The following is an 8,915-nucleotide window of genomic DNA, read 5'->3' on the forward strand; positions in this document are numbered from 1 at the left end:
CTCCTGTCGGTTTAGTCAGTCGCGCCACCTACACTCCGCGGCCTTAGGCTCGCCCAAGGACCCTTGGGTCGAGGACTGGCGGGTCACGGCCCTGGTGCGGTACAAGACTGAGCAGGATTTTTTTTTTTTTTTTTTTTTTTTTTTTGGTGGGGGGTTGCACTAATTCAACTATTCCAGAGAGAGAGAGAGTGCGGGGGGGTGGGGGGAGAAAGATAACGTTAATGTTGTTAACGTGAAGTTTATACCACATCAATTAATCAACTATAAGCTATATGAAAACAATACTTAATTTAAATATTCTCAAAGGTTAAATGTAATGTGTATATACCTTTCTTTATTAACGTGTCCAGATACATACTCAGCGGATTACAGCGACCTGCAGCACAAGCTGCTTCCCCTGAGAGGTAATACTAGTAATAGTTGTATAGGTAACAGTAGCAGTAGTTGTGGTTTTTTGTTGTTATTGTTATTAATATATTTTTTTGTCATTATCATAACGATGAAATTTATACACTATTATTGCTGCTCTTGGTAGCACAGGTAATTATAGCACCAAGCAGTGTGACACCTTCCCTCCCTCCGACACGTTCCGGCAGGACCCTGAAGAGCAGCAGAGGGTGTTGTTATGTGACACCCAAGCTGGTCCTCCTTTCCTGTTCCTTCGGGGATTAGACTACCTTGGCAACAGGACCATCTCTCTCTCTCTCTCTCTCTCTCTCTCTCTCTCTCTCTCTCTCTCTCTCTCTCTCTCTCAAGCAAATACTTTTGTCCGATCTAGACAAAGGATTTTAGTGTTTCGTTTGACTTTCATAAACTTATTGGAGTGAGTGTTGTGTTGATTAAGATTTAACTCTACAGTAGTAACAATAACAGCAACAGCATTAATACTGTAGTAGCTGCAGTAGCAGTAGTAGTGGTGGTAATAATAGTAGTGCGTTACCGTTGTTATTAAAGTTTCTGAAGAAAAAAATTTATATATATATATATATATATATATATATATATATATATATATATATATATAAACAGATATAAACTAATTACTTATGAAGAAAATTTATGTAGCGTTATGCCCGCAGTTTAAACACAGCTCATGTGATTAATAAGGCGAACATTTATGGATCAATACATTCCTTAGCAAGTGCATTGATTGTTCAGAGGGTTAAACTATGCAAGGGACGATGCCCTCAGGCGACCCTCTCAGATGTGTTCTGTGCACAGCCACGGTGTCTCTGATTCCCTACTGTCTCGCACTCATGGGAGACAGTCTTATATAACGTTAATACACTTGAATCTGCAGTAACTCGAGCATTCTATTTGCCTTAATTCATATATGCGCTAAATTTAGTGGTGGCAGGTTCACGTGGTGTCTTTGTTCATCAGACTTGAGATATCAAACCACAATGATACTCAACGGATGAGTGTAAACAGAGACAGGCATTCCTCGATAAATGAGAGAGAGAGAGAGAGAGAGAGAGAGAGAGAAGAAAGAAAGAAAAAAAGATAGTTGCTAGGCGGAGAGGAGCTGGGGACGAGACAACTTTAGCTCGAGAATCAGCTGGGCGCTCACAACACGTCTGGCTCCCTCACGCTCAGCCGCGCTGCCCCGCTCAACATGACCTCGGAATTCTTAACCTTCTGGACCCACAGTGACTACCAGGATCAGTGAGAATGACCCTGTAGGTGCACCTATCTGTTCCCCAAGAGTCAGAGCGGTGGAGGTTCACAGTGGCCGGAAAAAAAGCGATTCAAAATGACGCTCTAGCAAGTCTTTGTTCGGTGGCTTGTCAGGGCGACCACTCCACCAACGCGCAGCTATTGAATTTTTTTGTTTCGCTCCATCTTCGGTTGTTTCCTTCATCGTCCACATGGAGTGAAGTGGCTGCGGTAGAGAGGCGAGGGACGTGTTGAGCAAGGAAGTCGAGCTGAGTGGTCCCTCGTGAATAAAGGTAAGTCCTTTTTGCAACTCTATTTTAAACTCGAGTGACTGTCCTGTGTTTCTCCTCCTGTGGTTGTATTCCTCCTTCTGTAGGTCAAATAGCTCTAGGCAGCGTTGACCTCGTGGTGTCCTAGGAGCTCCGTTGTCGTGGGAGAAACGTGAGGGGAGTATTTTGCATTTAACTTGCATCAAAATAATCCTGCCAGCTGATTCATGTTATAGCAGGGCTGCCAACTGCACTCAGATAAAGGTACTCTGCATCCCTGAATCACCCTTAACCACTACTAGATTCCGTACTTCAGTAAACACGAGAATCAGTGTTACGATTGATGACTAATGTAAACAAATTGATGGATATTGCGAGTGGATGTGAAAGTAACGTGCAATGATGGTGAACGTTCTCTTAACTCGGGGTGTTGGTAGTCCTGCAGTATGGTCGAATTGGAAAGGCTCACAAATGGGGAGAAAGTGATGTGCTCCCATGGTTGACGTTTGCTAGGCACGACAATGCTATGCAGTCCCCAAGAAGGCAGCCTCACATGTCACCGTAGCATTGTACTATGGCCGTCCTTGAGGCGTGAGGGAAAATGAGATGCGAAATGATGGTAGCGTGAGACCAATATCTTTTAGTGTGATTTGTTGGCTATGTTCTAGTTCAGAGTGCGATTGTTGTATCATGACACCATCACCTCTCTTGGCAGTGGGACCGGTGGGCAGGCGTGAGAGTGCTGAAGTATGCTGTCAGGTTTTATAGCCTATTTTAATGTTTCCTCCTTGTCCTTGTTTCTTGTACCCAATACGCCATAACTCGTACCACTCGTGCATGTATACACAACAGTCCCAATACTAGTTTACTTGCTGTTGCATGATGACAGAAAAAAAAAAGATACGTTTTCTTTGTGGCCTTCGATTCCCCTCCGGAGGCAGTGGAAATTTCCAAGGTAATCATTTTCCTGCCCTCCACTTGCCCAGAACTGGACCAGATGTTCCGATTCACAGACGTTGGCTTGGGATGGTACACGATAGCATTACGTCAGTCATATATTTATCTTTAATCGCAAGACATGCATATGGTTACTAGGTGATGGAGTGCGTGGTGAATGCTTAGCCAGCCTGCCTCTTGAGTGGCCATGGACCCATGGTGTTCAAGTGTTAGAAGCAGACTTACTTGTACGTGTTTTATCGCTCATGATAACCTTGGCGTGGACGAGAGGTGGGGGAGGACTGGGGGAGTGTGAAGTTGATTTTATTATAATTCACCTTGGGGTGGCTGTTAGTGGTTCTGCCGTTGTTTTTATTCGTTATTTTTTGATCACGGAATTCTTTGTGGAAACCTGATGCTGTAGGAGTCAATGTGTGAGGCTGTGAAGATTATTCCTCTCATTGCTGGTGCATGAGCGAGTGAGTTTCAGCATGTCCCATACTGCATACCTTACTCAGGCTGACCTTCACTATTTAAACGTTCCTCCTTCCTTCCTCGCATGCTCGTGCAACTTTTCACGAGTCTCGGCTTGTTCATTGAGGGTTATAGGTTGCACACGTCTCCTTGTCGCTTCAACTCTTCCTTCACTGGTTCTTTATCTGAAGCGTTTCTACTCGTTTCCTCCCTCGTGCCAGTGCCAGATTTCATGAATTTTAGTATTTTAGGTGGAGTTTACAGATTCGAGATGCCTCCATTCTATCATTTCAAAGCTCCTTCTACAACGCCATCATTTCCTCCTTATCTATAAAGCGTTTGTACTTTTTTTCTTGTAGTGTTGGTGCAAGATTCCATGAGTTACTTCTTGTTCTTGAGTAATTTAATGAAGCTTCAACCCTGCAACTCGAGTCTCCCAGTATTTCCTGACACTCACCCACCCACCTTACCTACCTACCTATCTACACTTTCCTTCTAATATAGAGCCTTCTTACTTTGTTTGTCTGGTGTCAACGCAAGATTTCATGGATCTCCGCTTTCGTAGTGTGGGGTTTACAAGCTCCAGATGGCTCACCCTTGCCCCTCCTACACTTTCCACCGTGGTTTCCTTCCAGTCCATGAGCCTCCCAGTGCCTAGCTTCTCCAGACGGTCCCCTCCCACACGCTTCCCTCCTACTGCTCTAGCTGCCTTGTTTCCTCTTGTTTTCCTCTTTATATTCTTCTTGTCTCTTGTCTTCAATGCTAATTTGGGTAAACTGTCTTCGTCTCTCTCTCTCTCTCTCTCTCTCTCTCTCTCTCTCTCTCTCTCTCTCTCTCTCTCTCTCTCTCTCTCTCTCTCTGCATCATCAGTGGAATTAATAAGATGGTTTTGCTAAATATTGATAGAAATTTTTCAGATTTTCATCCCTCAGAATTAATTTTCCTGGTCATGTTTAGGTATCGATGGAAAGTGTGTGTGTGTGTGTGTGTGTGTGTTTGCTGGTGGTGTAGTTATGATTAGCACCACCTTTATTATTTTGCTGATAGGAAGAGGTGAAGCGGAACGAGAAGTCGGCAGGTCTCTCTCTCTCTCTCTCTCTCTCTCTCTCTCTCTCTCTCTCTGTGTGTGTGTGTGTGTGTGTGTGTGTGTGTGTGTGTGTGTGTGTGTGGATTATTTTAAGCAAAGGAATCAGATCACTTATTATTATTATTATTATTATTATTATTATTATTATTATTATTATTGGTGGTGGTGGTGTTAGCAGTAGTAGTATTAGTAGTAGTGGTGGTGGTGGTGGTAGTATTTCTTATCGAGGTCATAGTAGAGACATTATATACACACGTGACCACAAGTGACAATTAGGTACACTTTTAGACACTTTTTTTTTTATCTTTTTTAATTTCTTTTCTTCTTTCATGGCCCTCAGGTGTGAAACTCTACTGGCTTCTATTATTTTCATTTTCTTTGTGTGGCAACGTGAACTTTTGTGCTCAACTGAACTTTTGTTGCGTTTCGTCCTTTTTTTTTCCCTCACTCGTTTTCACGAAGAACTTGTATCGTCAGTGTTGTGAGGCGAAGACCAGTTATTTTATTTATCACTACCATTAACATTATCATTTATCTTTTGCTTGTAACTTCAAACGAACACTTCATATTGCCTAACTTGTACCGTCAGTGTTGAGGCGAAGACCAGTTATTTTATTTATCACCACCACCAACATAACCATTTGTCTTTTACTTGTAACTCCAAAACGAGCACTTGGGATTGCCTAACTGCTGATTGACGTGAGAATTGACAGTTATTGTAGTTTTGCTAGTGGTTAAAATTCAGTTACCTCAGAAAATCCGAAGGAAAAAGAGTCAAAGGTGATAAAATAAGATAAAAGGATGAGAGAAAATGCGTGACTGGAGCTTTGTTTGTTGAAGAGGTAGACGAAAAGAAGGGAAAAGAGTGAAGGGGTATAGAAGAATAGTGGAAGAAGAGGAAACATAGATGAATAAATAAAACCGGAAAGAATAGATATGCTTTAGATAGTTGAGCATTTTGTGATAATTTACACGTTGTTTTCCTAAGAGTAAAAACGCAATAAAAAATTATCGTACATTTCTCTTAAGGTTTCCAGGGACGGGGGAAGAACCGCTCTTTTTTGTGGCTCTTGAACTTGCAGGAAGGTTTAAGATTTGCTATTTTTGGTTCTCTCCTGTCGAAGAACCTTTGTGGGATGTCCGTTAGCGGGAGGAGGAGAAGGAGAAGGAAGAGGAGGAGAGGAGGGTGTTTGAAGGTGAAGGTAATGGAACAAAGAGGTAGAGGAGGATGTTAGGATGGAGAGAAGAGCGGGAAAATGAGTGTTTGAAGGGAAAGGGGAGAAGAGAAGAATGAAAATGAAGGTGCTTGGGAGAGCAAGTGGATGAGGAGGGAGGTGGAGAAAAGAAAAGGAGAGGAAGAGAGAGAAAGAAGAGGGGAAAGAGAGGGAAGGGAGAGGAGTGCTGCTTGGAGGGGAATAGATGGGGAGCGAGAGAAATAAAAAATGAACGGAGGGATCGGATGGGGAGGAGGAGGAGGAGGAGGAGGAGGAGGAGGGGCAGTAGTAGTGACGTCATGACAGAGGTGGGCTGCTGTACAAAGCCTAGTCATTTCCCAACTGCCTCCCGAGCCTTACCTAGCGCCAGGGGGGAGGGAGAGAGAAGGGAGGAAGGGGAGATAATGGGGGGGAAGGGGGTAAGTCGTTGTGGGGTGGTTGCCTACTGCTCTCCTGCTTGCCTATAATCTCTCTCTCTCTCTCTCTCTCTCTCTCTCTCTCTCTCTCTCTCTCTCTCTCTCTCTCTCTCTCTCTCTCTCTACTTTGAGTGTTACAAGTTGAATATTCTTGCTAAGTGTGTGTGTGTGTGTGTGTGTGTGTGTGTGTGTGTGTGTGTGTGTGTGTGTGTGTGCAGTTCTGGCCCGTGATACACAGAGAAGTGTTACCGTGGGCGTTATTGTGAAAGTGTTTCTCTCTCTCTCTCTCTCTCTCTCTCTCTCTCTCTCTCTCTCTCTCTCTCTCTCTCTCTCTCTCTCTCTCTCTCTCACACACACAGTGTGTGTGTGTGTGTGTGTGTGTGTGTGTGTGTGTGTGTGTGTGTCCAGTAACAATTCGACGTATATACTGAGATTTTATAGCATCAGCGGCCTCCTCCTCCTCCTCCTCCTCCTCTGTGTGTTTGGGAAGGACGGGGAATATTTGTTGTGCTGTTATTGCCCAAGAAAATTGTAACCTTTAGTAGCATTTTGTATACAGGCGTGTGTGTGTGTGTGTGTGTGTGTGTGTGTGTGTGTGTGTGTGTGTGTGTGAGAGAGAGAGTGTTGCATGCGTCTTTGTTTGCTTTGTGTTTGAAAAGTTTGAGTGTTGAGCAGGAAAACACACACACACACACACACACACACACACACACACACACACACACACACACACACACACACACACACACACACACACACACACACACAGGGGTTGCCAACGGACGTGAGGATGGTGAGCATTGTAAGTTTGCAGTCATTATACCAGAGAGAGAGAGAGAGAGAGAGAGAGAGAGAGAGAGAGAGATTAAAGAGGGGTGGACATCTGTGCTTCCCTCCCTCCATGGTTGTCCCTTCCTGTCCCAAGGCTTACTATGTTGTACTCTAAACACTCTACGCTTTCTCCTCCTCCTCTTCCTCCTGTACTGTCCTGTCTCTCTTATCTGTAGCCAGTTAGAAGTAGTTACCAAACAGCCTCGAAAGGACCAAGAGGTTTGTTGCTGTTTAACTTTCCTTTGTATTCCTTTGTAATCCTCCTCCTCCTTTGCAAATTGTTTAGTAAGGGATCAGGATAAGAACATTGGCAGGTAGAAGAAGCGTTGATGAGGAGGAGGAGGCGGCAGCGACAGGTAGTAGGTTAGTGGAACGGAGTGAAGATGGGGGCGGTGGGAATAGTGTAAATGGGGAATGGGAGAGGGGGACAAACTATAGGTTTTGGTGGGGTTGTGGGGAGGTGGGAGTGGTGGTGGTAATGGTGGTGGAGTGGAAAGGTGCTTGTGGTAATGATTGTGGAGGAGGAAAAGGAGAGAAATGAACTAATGAAAGGGAGAAATAAATGATTAGGTTAGGTTCTTGGTGTTCTGGTGGAAAAGGATAAGGAGCAGGAAGATAGAGATAAAAATATATTAGGAAGAAACGAAAGCGGGAAGGAATGCAAGGGAAACAAGTAAAGAAGAGAACGGAAGAGAAAACTTAATGAAAAGAGAAGGAAAGGAATAGAAAAGGGGAAAAGAAACGTATAAGAAAAAAATCGAAAGAAAAGAAATAGAATAGAAAGAAAGGGAGATAATAAATAAAAGGAAAAGGAAACAAGAAATTGGAGGAGGAAGAGGAGGAGGAGAAGTAGTAGGAGGAAGAAAAAGAGAGAAGCAGTGGCGGTTGTTATGATGATCCTAAATTGAGGAAGAAGAATCATGTGGAGTCCTTTACATCCTTTACACTCTCAGCAGAAATTGACCTCTTTAGCAGGGGGGGAGGAGGGATAGGGAGGCAGAAGAAGAAGAAGAAGAAGAAGAGGAGGAGGAGGAGGAGGAGGAGGAGGAGGAGGAGGAGGAGGAGGAGGAGAAGAAGAAGAAGAAGAAGGACCAACGGAACTGCTTGCCTACCTTCTTCCCACGTTTAGTTTTCGACACACACACACACAGAGAGAGAGAGAGAGAGAGAGAGAGAGAGAGAGAGAGAGAGAGAGAGACGTAGGTATACTAGTGTTGATGAGTTAAGACAAAATAAAAGAAAGAAGCGAATAGAAAAAAAAAAAAGATGAATGAGATGGAATTCAGAAGAGACGTGATGAAGGAAAAAGATAACGAGACAAGAGTTAGTTGCGTTGATAGAGAAGAGGATGCGGCTAAGAAGAGATGAAGAGAGAAACTTGGTAGGGTGCTAAATGAAGGGGTGATGTTGAAGGGGTGAAGAGACAGTGATAGAAAGGGTGTTGATGGGAGAAAAGAGAACTAAATGAAGAGAAGGTTCTGCAATAGTGTTGAAGGGGTGAAGAGACAGTGATGGGAAGGGTGTTGATGGGAGAAGGGATGGAGGTGGAGGGAAGGAACCAGATGAAGAGGAGTAGTTTGAAAGACGAGGTGGACGTGAGGTGGAGGAAGGGAGGAGTGTCTGATGAGGAGGTGGACGTGAGGTGGAGGAAGGGAAGAGTGTCTGATGAGGAGATGGAGGAAGGGAGGAGTGTCTGATGAGGAGGTGGACGTGAGGTGGAGGAAGGGAGGAGTGTCTGATGAGGAGGTGGAGCATATTGCATGACGAAGCAGAAATATGTTATGGATGTGTTTTTTGTAAGGAATCTTGTGTTCATTAAGATCTCTCTCTCTCTCTCTCTCTCTCTCTCTCTCTCTCTCTCTCTCTCTCTCTCTCTCTCTCTCTCATATTTTACTACCTACTACTATTACTGCAACTACATAACTATCTTTTGTCTTCTTTTCTCTTTTGTCGTCTTCTTCTTATTGTTATTATTCTTTTCTTTTTCTTTTTCATTTTCTTTTTCTTGTGCTTCTTTTTCTTCTTGTTCTTG

The 8,915-nt window shown here is 43.8% G+C and overlaps 1 protein-coding gene across 1 annotated transcript in view; it reads left to right on the plus strand.

Annotated features, from left to right (window-relative positions):
• Positions 1–1,561: 1,561 nt before the first annotated feature.
• Positions 1,562–8,915, plus strand: part of LOC123509678 (protein FAM214A-like) — a 66,919-nt gene continuing 59,565 nt past the window's right edge. The window contains 1 exon segment of the mRNA XM_045264151.1: positions 1,562–1,949. The gene's annotated coding sequence lies outside the window, so the exon portion shown is untranslated.

The sequence above is a fragment of the Portunus trituberculatus genome, chromosome 27 (genome assembly GCF_017591435.1).
Source record: "Portunus trituberculatus isolate SZX2019 chromosome 27, ASM1759143v1, whole genome shotgun sequence".
In the NCBI taxonomy this organism is placed as follows: Eukaryota; Metazoa; Arthropoda; class Malacostraca; order Decapoda; family Portunidae; genus Portunus; species Portunus trituberculatus.